This window comes from Dama dama, chromosome 2 (genome assembly GCF_033118175.1).
Source record: "Dama dama isolate Ldn47 chromosome 2, ASM3311817v1, whole genome shotgun sequence".
Taxonomy (NCBI): domain Eukaryota; kingdom Metazoa; phylum Chordata; class Mammalia; order Artiodactyla; family Cervidae; genus Dama; species Dama dama.
In genome coordinates, this window is record NC_083682.1 from 22,273,721 (window position 1) to 22,280,056 (window position 6,336).

Consider the following 6,336-nt stretch of genomic DNA (forward strand, 5'->3'; position numbering starts at 1 on the left):
TATTTTCATTCTAAAAAGTGGCGGAGTTCTGGGGATTGGTGGGGTGGTGTAAAAGGAGAGGCCAGTTGGACTGTTGCAGCCTGGGACTGCTGGGGGGGCTTTCTCTGCTTCTGGAAGGAAATTCACCAGGAGGAGGACCAACACAAGCATGTATGGTCAGACATGTGCCTTCTTTCATTCCACCGAGATTACAGTCCTACTGAGTGTCAGGTGGAGGCATGCTTGCTTCCACAACTTAGCTCATGGCCCTCTGCGTAAGGGACAAGAGAACCCCACTTCCCCTATGAAATTTGCTCCTTGCTCTCTGTAGAGGAGCCATTTCAGCCACTGTCAGGCAGCGATTGATCCTCTGACCCCAGACCAGGCAGGGGGCCTGGAAAAAAGCCTAGACAAAAGACACGGATGTAAGCGAGAAAAGCAGAAAGTGAAACCCAAGCAGCCCAGGTTTTCGGTAAAGAATCTGACCCAAGAAACTGAAGGCTGCCCTTTCACTCTTTCCAGGCCTCTGGGTCATTCCTTGTCTGCCTTCTTCCTGGCCAAGAATGAGAGCCATTAGCTACCACTCAGAGGAGGCAATTGAATCTTTTTTTTTTTTACATCACAGCCCAGATATAGCAAATACTGTTTATCCAGATCCTCCCAGTACCCGTCCTCACCCCCATCCCACCTCCCACCACATTCCACTTCCAAAGTTGCTTGTGGAAGAAACTTCACTGGAGCGCCCATCACAGATGGAGTTGAATTCTCTCACCTTCTCATAGACCCTCCAAAGACTTCACTAGGTGTATTTATGTCACCCCAGCTTAATGTGTGGTCAGAAAGTCTGGCTGCTGACAGTATAATTGCTATTATATATTATACATTGATAATAATATAATAATAATGAACGTACTTGCCCTTTTTATGTAGTACAGAAGCAGCCAGATTCTCCAACTCAGAGGCTGGAGGTCAGGCTACCATAAACTCTCAGAGGGAAGCCCCGTTCAGATCCAGGAAGGGGAGGGAAGATCCACTTGCCCCTGGACCCCTGGAGGGAGGGTTCTCTCTCTTTCCCAGGGCTCCCAGTGAACTGCTGTAGCTTGCAGAGTCAGAGGGAAGAATCAGGATGCATGTAAATACTTAACCCCATCAGAGAGGTGTCACTGAGCCGTAAATAGTACTTTAGGCAACAGCCGGGCATCACTGACTCACACTTGTCACACCCCTCATTTTCTGAAATCTAGTTCCTTGCCCATCTCTCTCTTGGTACAGGAGATCCATTGCCGTGAGCTATTTTGGAGTCTAATACCCTTTTGAGGCTTTAAAATGCACGTTGTAATTTTAAATAAAGATATCTTACTTTGACTATTGTTGTAATTTGCAGAAGTTTTAAAATGATTATCTAAATGTAACCATTCTGGGACTTCCCTAGCAGTCCAGTGATTAAGAATCTGCCTGCCAATGCAGAGGACACAGATTCAGTCCTTGGTCCAGGAACTAGGATCCCACATGACATAAGACAAGTAAGCCCATTCGCCACAACTACTGAGCCCAAGCTCTACAGCCTGAGAGCCACAACTACTAAAGCCCATGCACCCAAAGACACAACAAGAGAAGCCAATGCAATGAGAAGCCTGTGCATCGCCACTGGAGAGTAGCCCCCACTCACGGCACGTAGAGAAAGCCCGTGCACAGCAATGAAGACCCAGCACATCCAAAAAAATTTTTTTTAATGTGACCATTCTTATAATCATTCAAAGTAAATGTTTGTCCTGTACTCAAGCTCAACTGTGTGCTAGAGCTAAGGATAAAGGGCAGAAGCAAAGAAATTCAAGTAACACCTCCTGTCCTCAAGAAGCTTCCATTCTTGAAGAAGAAGGCAGAGCCCCAATATGGAAAACATTAAAAAATAATAATACAAGAATCCAACAGATGACACAGCTCACAAAAAATTAATGAACAAGTGAATCGACAATATGTCAAACTCCATAAGCTCCATTTCTAAATGTTGGCTTTGTCAGTGAGTAGAGAAGGAGTAGAGAAGAAATGAAGTCTGTAGAATTCATTTCAGATATCCACCATCTCTCCCCCATCATCCTTCTGAGGATGAAGAAGAGGGTGGAGAGGGGCACATATGTCACTTAAGTCACCAACACATCCACATTAGAACCAACAGGAGTTCCTACCACTCTTGCCATCTCTCTTAAACGCTGGCGTTCATCAGGCGTGGTTCTGGGCCATGTTCTCCATCTATCTGCACTTAATTCATCTTCAGTATAAGAAGCTAACAGCAACCTAAGTCGTCTCTTCTGAGCCCTTGTGGTCATGATCAGTCACTCAGTCGTGTCCGACTCTGCGACCCCCTGGACTGTAGCCCACCAGGCTCCTCTGTCCAAGGGATTGCCCAGGCAAGAAGACTGGAACGGGATGCCATTTCCTTCTCCAGGGCATCTTCCCAATCCAGGAATCAAACCCCTGTCTCCTGCAGTGGCAGGCGGATTCTTTACCACTGAGCCACCTGGGAAGCCCTCTTCTGAGTCCTAGACATGTCTAATCAATGGCCTAACTGAATCCTGTCTGTATCACCTTGTAAATTAAAGACTTGTCTGTATTAGTACCATAACAAAATACCACAGACTCAGAGGCCTAAACAACAGACAGTTATTTTCTCACGGTTCTGGAGACTGGAAGTCCAAGGTCAAGGTGCCAACGAGGATTAGTTCCTGATGAGACCTCTTTTCCTGGCTAGAAGATGGCACCTTCTTGCATGTCCTCTCATGGCCTTTCCTTTGTGTGTACCGGAGAGCAGAATGCCCTCTGGCGTCTTTTCCTCTCCTTATGAGGGCACCAGTTGTATTGGATTAGGGGCCCACCCTTATGACCTCATTTAACTTTATCACCTTAAAGCCCATCTTCAAATACAGCCACAGTGGGAGTTAGAGCTTCAACATATGGATTTAAGAAGGACACAATTCAGTCCGGAACACTGTCCACATGCTTGTTTCCTTTATTCTCAACATAAAGACTGTGAGTTCTTTGAGCATGGGGACAGTATCTTATTTCATCTTAGGATCCTTAGAACCTGGTACGGTGATCAGTTCAGAAAAAAAAAAAATGTAGAAATACTTGTTGAATTCAATGGAATGGAATTTCCTTCTCCATCATTGCCCCAGTGCAGTTTAGGGACTTATCACCAATCACCTCGAGTATTTTGATGATTTTCTAACTGGTCTCGTTACTGCAACATGCCCAATACTTCCCCTATACTATCACCAAAATGTTCTTTCTAAAACAAAGGTTGGCTCACACATTGGCTTCCCCTCAAAACCCTCAAGCACTTTTCACTGCTTATAATATTTAGCCTAAAATGTTTATTGGGCATTATAATAAAAAGGATGGCTTTCAGTGCCACATTCCTTACCTCCCCCTCCTCGTCTGGCCCTGGCCACCTTTCAGCTCATCTCCTGTATTCTTGCATACAGCTCCAGCTTCAGTGCTTCCAAGTGCTGCCCATGGACTTCCTGCATGGCAATCCCCTGGGAAACCTCTTTATAATTCAGAGTTCCTGGTTCCAGCCCTGGAGAAAGCTGGTCTGGAGAAGGGCCTGGGAATCCATATTGTTAAAACTACCAAATAAAGAGAATGAGAAGACAAGCCACACACTGAGAGAAAATATTTGCAAAGACATGATAATGGACTGTTATCCAAAATATATTAAAAACTCTTAAAATCCAACATTAAGAAAACAACCTGATTAGAAAATGGCAAAAGACCTGAACAGACACCTCACTAAAACAGGTATACAGAGACCAAGTAAGCATATGAGAAGATGTTCAACATCATATGTCATCAGGCACATGCAAATTAAAACAAGATACCACTGAATAGGTACTAGAATGGCCAGAATCTGGAACATGACAACATCAAATGCTGGTGAGGATGCAGAGAAACAGGAACTCTCATTCATTGCTGATGGGGATGCAAGATGGTGCAGCCACTTTGGAAGATGGTTTGATAGTTTCTTACAAAACTACTCATGGATCTTACGGTAAGATCCAGCAACTACACTCCTTGGTGTTTACCCAAATGAACTGAAAACTTACATTCCCACAAAAACCTGCTTGTAAATGTTTGTTTGCAGCAGCTTTATTCATAGTTGGCAAGCCTCAGATGCAAACATGATGTCTTTCAGCAGGTGAATAGATAAACTGTGGTACATCCAGACAGTGGAATAATATTCAGCACTAGAAAAGAAATAAACCATCAAGCCTTGAGAAAACATGGAGGAAACTTAAATGCATATTACTAAATGAAAGAAACTAACCTGAAAAGGTTACACACTGAATGATTTCAACTGTATGATTTTCTGGAAAAGGCAAAACTGGAGACAGTAAAAGGATCAGTGGTTGCTAGGACTTAGAGAGGGGGAAGGGGCATGAATAGGTAGAGAACAGAGGATTTTTAAGGCAGCCAAATACTTTGTATGGTATTATAATGATGATATATGTATGATATATGATCCTATTTGTATGATACTATAATGAAACAGCTCCTTGGAAGAAAAGCTATGACCAACCTAGGCAGCATATTAAAATGTAGAGACATTACTTTGCCAACAAAGGTCTGTCTAGTCAAAGCTATGGTTTTTCCAGTAGTCATGTATGGATGTGAGCGTTGGACTATAAAGAAAACTGAGTGCTGAAGAATTGATGCTTTTGAACTGTGGTGTTGGAGAAGACTCTTGAGAGTTCCCTGGACTGCAAGGAGATCAAACCAGTCAATCCTAAAGGAAATCAGTCCTGAATATTCATTGGAAGGACTGATGTTGAAGCTGAAGCTCCAATACTTTGGCCACTTGATGCAAAGAACTGATTCATTGGCAAAGACCCTGATGCTGGGAAAGATTGAAGTCAGGAGGAGAAGGGGATGGCAGGGGATAAGATGGTTGGATGGCATCACCAACTTGATGGACATGAGTTTGGGGTCGGACAGGGAAGCCTGGCATGCTATAGTCCATGGGGTTGCAAATAGTCGGACACAACTGAGCGACTGAACTGAACTGATAAGTGATGACTGCTTGTCCATTACACATTTATCCAAACCCACAGAATGTACAATGACAAGAGTGAACCCTGTTGCTGACTACAGACTCTGAGTGATGATGTGGCGATGTAGGTTCATCAGTTATAACAAATGTTCCACTCTGATGGGAGATGTTGATAACGAGGGAAGCAGTTCATGTCAGGGCGGAAAGCAGAGAATATAGGAGAAATCCCCATCCTTTCTGTTCAATTTTGCCGTGAACCCAAAACTGCTCTAAAATATAAAGTTTCTCAATGTTTTAAAAAGTCACTGCGATGAAGAGGTTTGTGCACTTCCATCCTAGCCACCCTCGGCACTCATGGATGTGAAGACACTCCACGTGCACCCAACACTTTCCATAGTTGCTCACGCGTGCCTTCAGCCTTGACTTTTTGTTCTTTCCCTACCTTCCAAAAGTCTATCTGCTGTCGAGACTTCACTGAAATATCACCTCTTTTCAAAACTTCCTTGGTTCTTCCAGCAGAGAGCTCTCACTTTGGAATCGCAGAGACCTGACTCAAATCTCCTCCCTGTCATGAAATAGCCAGGTGTCTGGGAGGCTCCTGATGCTATCCAAGTCTCCGTTTCTGCCCTTGTGAAATGAGGATGATGATAATATCCAACTAGTGAGCCCATGGAGATGAGAGGACATGCTGAAGGTGAGGAGCTCAGCACAGTCCCTGGCACATGGGAGGCTTTCTAATAAGCAGAGCCATTAGATTCACTGGCCCTTTCCCAGGGTTTCCATGGCACTTGCCTGCACCTTTATTATAGAGTTTCTTTAACTGGCCTGAGGATGGGAGATAGCATTTACTGAGAATTCTGCAACAGGCTCCGAGGGCTGAAAACACAGATAATGGGAGCAAGGGAAAGCGGAAGACGGTGCTTACTCTTTACCTAAGGCCCTTTCCTAACCCTGGAACCAGGTGGGACAGTGGTGTTCCGGCAGCCAGGGCCAAGCGAGAAGATTCTGCTCCTGATTAAATGCCTGAGGGTATGTTCCCTCGGAGACTGAAGCTGGGGACCAGAGCAGTGAAAATTCAGACTCTATAAATCCTCTGAAAGGCAGAGCTCCAGGACTGTGCTCTGAGCTGCAAGAGGGGACGTCGAGGCCCCTCGTGCTCTGATTCATTTTTTTTTACCCTGAGAAAGCCTCTCTGGGTATTCCATTCTGTTCTACTCCCGCCCTCTGAAGCATGGGGGCTGCAGCCTGTCCTCTGGGCACAGACAGGCAGCTAATTGGGTCATGTCTCTAACCGGCTTCTCTAATAGAGG